At 38.8% G+C, this 9333-nt stretch overlaps 1 non-coding gene across 1 annotated transcript; it reads right to left on the minus strand.

Moving 5' to 3' along the window:
- Positions 1-8848: 8848 nt before the first annotated feature.
- LOC112761905 (small nucleolar RNA R71) lies at positions 8849-8956 on the minus strand. Its single transcript, XR_003182275.1, has one exon. It is a non-coding gene; the product is annotated as a small nucleolar RNA R71 (small nucleolar RNA).
- Positions 8957-9333: the final 377 nt, after the last annotated feature.

Raw genomic sequence — 9333 nt, forward strand, 5'->3', positions numbered from 1 at the left:
CAGAAAATCCATTTTGAGTGCAGGGAGGTCAGAATCCAACAGCATCAGCAGTCCTTCTTCAACCTCTGAATCTGATTTTTGCTCAAATCCCTCAATTTCAGCCAGAAAATACCTGAAATCACAGAAAAACACACAAACTCATAGTAAAGTCCAGAAATGTGAATTTAACATAAAAACTAATAAAAACATCCCTAAAAGTAACAAGATTCTACTAAAAACATACTAAAAACAATGCCAAAAAGCGTATAAATTATCCGCTCATCACAACACCAAACTTAAATTGTTGCTTGTCCCCAAGCAACTGAAAATCAAATAGGATAAAAAGAAGAGAATATACTATAAATTCCAAACTATCAATGAAACATAGCTTCAATCATATGAGCGGGACTTGTAGATTTTTGCCTCTTGAATAGTTTTGGCATCTCACTTTATCCATTGAGGTTCAAAATGATTGGCATCTATAGGAACTCAGAGTTCAGATAGTGTTATTGACTCTCCTAGTTCAGTATGATGATTCTTGAACACAACTATTTTATGAGTCTTGGCCGTGGCCCTAAGCACTTTGTTTTCCAGTATTACCACCGGATACATAAATGCCATAGACACATAATTGGGTGAACCTTTTCAGATTGTGACTCAGCTTTGCTAAAGTCCCCAATTAGAGGTGTCCAGGGTTCTTAAGCACACTCTTCTTTTGCTTTGGACCTTGACTTTAACCGCTCAGTCTCAAGTTTTCACTGGACACCTTCACGCCACAAGCACATGGTTAGGGACAGCTTGGTTTAGCCGCTTAGGCCAGGATTTTATTCCTTTAGGCCCTCCTATCCACTGATGCTCAAAGCCTTGGGATCCTTTTTATTTGCCCTTGCCTTTTGGTTTTAAAGGTTATTGGCTTTTTGCTCTTGCCTCTTGGTTTTAAGAGCTTTTGGCTTTTTCTACTTGTTTTTTCTTTCTCTTTCTATTTTTTTTTCGCCTATTTTTTTTTTCTGCAAGCTTTGTTCTTTGCTGCTTTTTCTTGCTTCAAGAATCATTTTTATGATTTTTCAGATTATCAAATAACATGTCTCCTAGTCATCATTCTTTCAAGAGCCAACATATTTAACATTCTTAAACAACAACTTCAAAAGACATATGCACTGTTTAAGCATACATTCAGAAAACAAGAAGCATTGTCACCACATCAATATAATTAAACTAAGTTCAAGGATAAATTCGAAACTCATGTACTTCTTGTTCTTTTGAATTAAAACAGTTTTTATTTAAGAGAGGTGATGGATTCATAGGACATTCATAACTTTAAGACATAGTTACTAACTACTAATGATCATGTAATGAAGATACAAACATAGATAAGCACATAACATAGAAAACGAAAAACAGAGAAAGTAAGAACAAGGAATGAGTCCACCTTAGTGATGGTGGCGTTTCCTCCTTGAGGAACCAATGATGTCTTTGAGCTCTTCTATGTCTCTTCCTTGTCTTTGTTGCTCCTCCCTCGTTGCTTTTTGATCTTCTCTTACTTCATGAAGCATGATGGAGTGCTCTTGATGTTCCACCCTTAATTTTCCCATGTTGGCACTTAATTCTCCTAGGGAGGTGTTGATTTGCTCCCAATAGTTTTGTGGAGGAAAATGCATTTGAGGCATCTCCGGGATCTCATGGTAATGAGCTTCCTGCGCCTCTTGAGCTTCATGAATGGGCTCTCTTGCTTGCTCCATCTTTTTCTTAGTGATGGGCTTCTCTTCCTTAATAGGAATGTCTCCTTCTATGAAAGCTCCAGCTGAGTAACATAGATGGCAGATAAGATGAGGAAAAGCTAGCCTTGCCATGGGGGATGACTTTTCGGCTATTTTGTAGAGTTCATTAGAGATGACTTCATGAACTTCTATTTCCTCTCCAATCATGATGCTATGAATCATGATGGCCCGATCCACAGTAAATTCAGATCGGTTGCTAGTGGGAATGATTGAGCATTGAATGAACTCCAACCATCCTCTAGCCACAGGCTTGAGGTCCAATCTTCTTAGTTGAACCGGCTTGCCTTTGGAGTCAATCTTCCATTGAGCTCCTTCCACACATATGTCCATAAGGACTTGGTCCAACCTTTGATTAAAGTTGACCCTTCTAGTGTAGGGGCATTCATCTCCTTGCATTATGGGCAAGTTGAGCGCCAACCTCACATTCTCCGGACTAAAATCTAAGTATTTCCCCCGAACCATTGTAACGTAGTTCTTTGGATCCGGGTTCTTACTTTGATCATGGTTCTTGGTGATCCATGCATTGGCATAGAACTCTTGAACCATTAGGATGCCGACTTGTTGGATGGGATTTGTTAGAACTTCCCAACCTCTTCTTTGAATTTCATGTCGGATCTCCGGATACTCATTTCTTTTGAGTTTGAAAGGGACCTCAGGGATCACCTTTTTCTTGGCCACAACATCATAGAAGTGGTCTTGATGGGCTTTGGAGATGAACCTTTCCATCTCCCATGACTCAGAGGTGGAAGCTTTTGTCTTCCCTTTCCCCTTTCTAGAGGATTCTCTGGTCTTAGGTGCCATCAATGGTAATGGAAAAACAAAAAGCTTATGCTTTTACCACACCAAACTTAGAATATTGCTCGCCCTCGAGCAATAAAAGAAAGAATAGAGGAAGAAGAAGAAGAAAATATGGAGAAGAGGGGTGAAGTGTGTTTCGGCCAAGTAGAGAGGAGAAGGTTGTGTTGTGTGAAAATGAAGAATAATGGAGGGCTATATATAGGGGAGGGAGGGGGGTTAAGGTTCGGCCATTTAGGGTGGGTTTGGGTGGGAAATTGGTTTTGAATTTTGAAGGTAGGTGGAGTTTATGAGGTAGGTTTATGGGGAAGAGTGTTTATGGGATTGTGTGAAAGAGAGTGGTGAGGGATGAGAAGAAGTGAGTAGAGGTAGGTGTGGATTCTGTGGGGTCCACAGATCCTTAAGTGATCCTGTGGGGTCCACAGATCCTGAGATGATCCTATGGGGTACACAGATCTTGAGGTGTCAAGGCATTTACATCTCTGCACCAATTTAGGCATGCAAAATGCCCTTGCACACAACTCTGGGCGTTCAACGCCAGGTTGGTGCCCATTTTGGGCGTTCAACGCCCATTTAATAGCCATTTCTGGCGTTGAACGCCAGAACCATGCTTGTTCTGGGCGTTCAGCGCCAGGATGCTGCCCTTTTTGGGCGTTCAGCGCCAGAACCATGCTCTGTTCTGGCGTTGAACGCCAGACAAGTGCTTCCTCCAGGGTGTGATTTTTCTTCTGCTGTTTTTGATTCTGTTTTCAATTTTTTTATATTTATTTTGTGACTCCACATGATCATGAACCTAGAAAGACATATAACTAAGAAAAATATAGTTAGATAAATAAAAATTGGGTTGCCTCCCAATAAGCGCTTCTTTAGTGTCAATAGCTTGACAGTGGGCTCTCATGGAGCCTCACAGATGTTCAGAGCATTGTTGAAACTCTCCAACACCAAACTTAGAGTTTGGATATGGGAGTTCAACACCAAACTTAGAGTTTGGTTGTGGCCTCCCAACACCAAACTTAGAGTTTGACTGTGGGGGCTTTGTTTGACTCTGCTTTGAGAGAAGCTTCTTCTGCTTCCTCTCCATGGATGCAGAGAGAGATCCTTGAGTTGTAAACACAAGGTTGTCCTCATTCAATTGAAGGATCAATTCTCCTCTGTCCACATCAATCACAACTCTTGCTGTGGCTAGAAAAGGTCTTCCCAAGATGATGGATTCATCCTCTTCCTTTCCAGTATCCAGGACTATGAAATCAGCAGGGATGTAAAGGCCTTCAACCTTTACTAATACGTCCTCTACTTGTCCATAAGCCTGTTATCTGGAATTATCTGCCATCTCTAATGAGATTTTAGCAGCTTGCACCCCATAGATTCCCAGTTTCTCTATTACAGAGAGGGGCATGAGGTTTATCCCTGAACCAAGGTCACACAGAGCCTTGAAGATCATGGTGCCTATGGTACAAGGTATTATGAACTTTCCAGGATCCTGTCTCTTCTAAGGTAATGTCAGTTGATCCAGATCACTTAGTTCATTGATGAACAAGGGAGGTTCATCTTCCCAAGTCTCAATACCAAATAATTTGGCATTTAGCTTCATGATTGCACCAAGAAACTTGGCAGTTTGCTCTTTAGTAACATCTTCATTCTCTTCAGAAGAGGAATACTCATCAGAGCTCATGAAGGGCATAAGGAGGTTCAATAGAATCTCTATGGTCTCTAGATGAGCCTCAGAGTCCTTTGGTTCCTCAGAGGGAAGCTCCTTATTGATCACTAGACGTCCCAGGAGGTCTTCCTCCTTGGGATTCACGTCCTCTCCTTCCCTTACAGGTTCGGCCATGGTGCTTATGTCAATGGCCTTGCACTCTCCTTTTGGATTCTCTTCTGTATTGTGATGAGCGGATAATTTATACGCTTTTTGACATTGTTTTTAGTATGTTTTTAGTAGGATCTAGTTACTTTTAGGGATGTTTTCATTAGTTTTTATGTTAAATTCACATTTCTGGACTTTACTATGAGTTTGTGTGTTTTTCTGTGATTTCAGGTATTTTCTGGCTGAAATTGAGGGACTTGAGCAGAAATCAGATTCAGAGGTTGAAAAAGGACTGCTGATGCTGTTGGATTCTGACCTCCCTGCAATCAAAGTGGCTTTTCTGGAGCTACAGAACTCGAAATGGCGCGCTTCCAATTGCGTTGGAAAGTAGACATCCAGGGCTTTCCAGAAATATATAATAGTCCATACTTTGGCCAAGAATTGACGACGTAAACTGGCGTTCAACACCAGCCTTCTGCCCAAATCTGACGTCCAGCGCCAAAAAAGGATCCAAAACCAGAGTTGAACGCCCAAACTGGCACAGAAACTGGCGTTCAACTCCACAAATGGCCTCTGCACGTGCAACACTTAAGCTCAGCCCAAACACACACCAAGTGGGCCCCGGAAGTGGATTTATGCATCAATTACTTACTCATGTAAACCCTAGTAACTAGTTTATTATAAATAGGACCTCTTACTATTGTATTAGACATCTTTGGATTACCTTATGATCCTTTGATCACGTTTTAGGGGGCTGGCCATCTCGGCCATGCCTGGACCTTTCACTTATGTATTTTCAACGGTAGAGTTTCTACACTCCATAGATTAAGGTGTGGAGCTCTGCTGTTCCTCAAAGATTAATGCAAAGTACTTCTGTTTTCTATTCAATTCTTCTTATTTCTCTTCTAAGATATCCATTCGCACCCAAGAACGTGATGAAGGTGATGATTATGTGTGACGCTCATCATCCTTCTCCCTTATGAACGCGTGCCTCACAAACACTTCTATTCTACATGAAATAAGCTAGAATGAATATCTCTTAGATCTCCTAACCAGAATCTTCGTGGCGTAAGCTAGAATGATGGCGGCATTCAAGAGAATCCGGAAAGTCTAAACCTTGTCTGTGGTATTCCGAGTAGGATTCAATGATTGAATGACTGTGACGAGCTCCTAACTCGCGATTGCAGGGCGTTAGTGACAGACGCAAAAGGATAGTAAATCCTATTCCAGCATGATCGAGAACCGACAGATGAATAGCCGTGCCGTGACAGGGTGCGTGAGCATATTATTCACTGAGAGGATAAGATGAAGCCATTGACAAGGGTGATGCCTCCAGACGATTAGCCGTGCCGTGACAGGGCATTGGATCATTTTCCCGTGAGATGACCGAAAGTAGCCGTTGACAGTGGTGATGTATCACATAAAGCCAGCCATGGAAAGGAGTAAGACTGATTGGATGAAGATAGCAGGAAAGCAGAGGTTCAGAGGAACGAAAAGTATCTCCATTCGCTTATCTGAAATTCTTACCAAAGATTTACATAAGTATATCTATCCCTTTTATTGTTTATTTGAATCTAATAAAATATCATGTTTAAATCCGCCTGACTGAGATTTGCAAGGTGACCATAGCTTGCTTCATACCAACAATCTCCGTGGGATTCGACCCTTACTCACGTAAGGTATTACTTGGACGACCCAGTGCACTTGCTGGTTAGTTGTATCGAAGTTGTGACGATTATGAATTAAGATCAGAGCACCAAGCTTTGAAGCCATTACCAGGATTTGTTCGAGCCTGGAGATCACAATTTCGTGCACCAAGTTTTTGGCGCCGTTGCCGGGGATTGTTTGAGCCTGGACATCACAATTTCGTGCACCATGTTTTTGGCGCCGTTGCCGGGGACTTAATTGTTCCTGTTTGGCGCCAAGAATCGTCTGAGATCCCAATCCCGGCAACAACACCAAGTTTTTGGCGCCGTTGCCGGGGATTGTTTGAGTTTTCGGCAAGCTTTTGGTCCGGTAACATCAGTGCCAGATTCCCTTTTGATCCGGCAACAGCACCAAGTTTTTGGTGCCGTTGCCGGGGATTGTTCGTGTATGGACAACTGACGGTTCATCTTGTTGCTCAGATTGGGTAACTTTCTTTTCGTTTTCTTTTAAAAAATCTTTCAAAAATATTCTCAAAAAAATTTCTCTTTTGTTTTTGAAAAAAAAATAAAATAAAAATGTTTTCAAAAATTTTATTCAAAATTTTTAAGAATGAATTCTAGTGTTTCATGAAGCATGTGAAGCCTGGCTGGCTGCAAAGCCATGTCTAAATTCTTTTGGACTGAGGCTTCCTAATCATCATCACAAGAGCAAGTTAGTTGTTGCCAATAAAATTTGCTGTTGTATGCATGAGAGTTAAATGCTGAAGCTTGGCTGGCTAGTGAGCCATGTCTAATTCCTGGACTGAAGCTTTAGACTAAGAATGCAAGATTCCTAGAGTTCATATTAAAAATTTTGGAATCCTTATTTTCCTTTTTCATATAATTTTCGAAAAATACCAAAAAAATTAGAAAATCATAAAAATCAAAAATATTTCATGTTTCTTGTTTGAGTCTTGAGTCATATAATAAGTTTGGTGTCAATTGCATGTGCATCTTGTATTTTTCGAAAATATCATGCATTCATAGTGTTCTTCATGATCTTCAAGTTGTTCTTGGTAAGTCTTCTTGTTTGATCTTGATGATTTTTTGTTTTGTGTCTTTTCATGTTTATCATATGCATTCTGGAATTCTTAGTGCGTAAGCATTAAAGAATTCTAAGTTTGGTGTCTTGCATGTTTTCTTTGCATTAAAAATTTTTCAAAATTATGTTCTTGATGTTCATCATGACATTCATAGTGTTCTTGGTGTTCATCTTGACATTCATAGCATTCTTGCATGCATCACATGTTTTGATCTAAAAAATTTCATGCATTGCATTTTTTTTGTGTTTTTCCCTTGCATCATAAAAATTCAAAAATCAAAAAAATATCTTTCCCCTTTTTCTCTCATCAAATTCGAAAATTGAGTTGACTTTTTCAAAAATTTTTAAAAATCAAGTTGTTTCTCATGAGTCAAATCAAATTTTCAATTTGAAAATCTTATCTTTTTCAAAATCTTTTTCAAAAATCAAATCTTTTTCAAAATTATTAGTTATTTTCGAAAATTTCAAAAAAATAGTTTTCAAAAATCTTTTTCTTATTTTTATACCAAATTTTCGAAAATAACATAATCAATTAATGTTTTGATTCAAAAATTTGAAGTTTGTTACTTGCTTGTTAAGAAAGATTCAAACTTTGAGTTCTAGAATCATATCTTGTGATTTCTTATGAATCAAGTCATTAATTGAGATTTTAAAAATCAAATCTTTTTCAAAAAAACTAATTTCTATCATATCTTTTCAAAAATATCTTCTTATCTTATTTTTTTCAAAAATATCTTTTCAAAATATCTTTTCTAACTTCCTAACCTCTTATCTTTTCAAAAGTTTGTTTCAACTAACTAACTAACTTTTTGTTTGTTTCTTAACTTTTTCAAAACCACCTAACTAACTCTCTCTCTCATTTTTCGAAAATATCTCCCCCTTTTTCAAAAATTTCTTTTTAATTAACTAATTATTTTATTTTTATTTTTATTTCAAAAAAATTTTCGAAAAAAAAAATACTAACAATTTTCAAAAACTATTTTCAAAAATCACTAACTCCTTTTCAAAAATAATTTTCGAAAATTATACCTCCCCCATCCTATTCTATTTATTCATTCATATCCTAACATCTCATCTCACATCTCTTCCATTCTCACAGTTGTGTTTCTTCCTTTATATTACATTCTTTATCTCCTTCTCTTTTCTTCCACTTACATAAGGAAACCTCTATACTGTGGTAAAGAGAATCTCTATTATTATTATTATTTTTCTGTGCCCTCTTCTTTGTCATAAGAGCAGGAGCAAGGATAAGAACATTCTTGTGGAAGCAGATCCAGAACCTGAAAGGACTCTGAAGAGAAAATTAAGAGAAACTAAAATACAACAATCCAGAGATAACCTTTCAGAAATTTTCGAACAGGCAGAGGAGATGGCAGCCGAAAATAATAATAATATAAGGAAGATGCTTGGTGACTTCACTGCACCTAATTCCAATTTACATGGAAGAAGCATCTCCATTCCTGCCATTGGAGCAAACAACTTTGAGCTGAAACCTCAATTAGTTTCTCTGATGCAGCAGAACTGCAAGTTTCATGGACTTCCATCTGAAGATCCTTTTCAGTTCTTAACTGAATTCTTGCAGATATGTGATACTGTTAAGACTAATGGAATAGATCCTGAAGTCTACAGGCTCATGCTTTTCCCTTTTGCTGTAAGAGACAGAGCTAGATTATGGTTGGATTCTCAACCTAAAGACAGCCTGAACTCTTGGGATAAGCTGGTCACGGCTTTCTTAGCCAAGTACTTTCCTCCTCAAAAGCTGAGCAAGCTTAGAGCTGATGTTCAAACCTTCAGACAGAAAGAAGGTGAATCTCTCTATGAAGCTTGGGAAAGATACAAACAGTTGACCAAAAAGTGTCCTTCTGACATGCTTTCAGAATGGACCATCCTGGATATATTCTATGATGGTTTATCTGAGCTATCAAAGATGTCACTGGACACTTCTGCAGGTGGATCCATTCACCTAAAGAAAACGCCTGCAGAAGCTCAAGAACTCATTGACATGGTTGCTAATAACCAGTTCATGTACACTTCTGAAAGGAATCCTGTGAGTAATGGGACGCCTATGAAGAAGGGAGTTCTTGAGGTTGATACTCTGAATGCCATATTGGCTCAGAATAAAATATTGACTCAGCAAGTCAATATGATTTCTCAGAGTCTGCATGGAATGCAAGCTGCATCCAACAGTACTCAAGAGGCATCTTCTGAAGAAGAAGCCTATGATCCTGAGAACCCTGCAATAGCAGAGGT

Source organism: Arachis hypogaea, chromosome 16 (genome assembly GCF_003086295.3).
Source record: "Arachis hypogaea cultivar Tifrunner chromosome 16, arahy.Tifrunner.gnm2.J5K5, whole genome shotgun sequence".
NCBI lineage: Eukaryota > Viridiplantae > Streptophyta > Magnoliopsida > Fabales > Fabaceae > Arachis > Arachis hypogaea.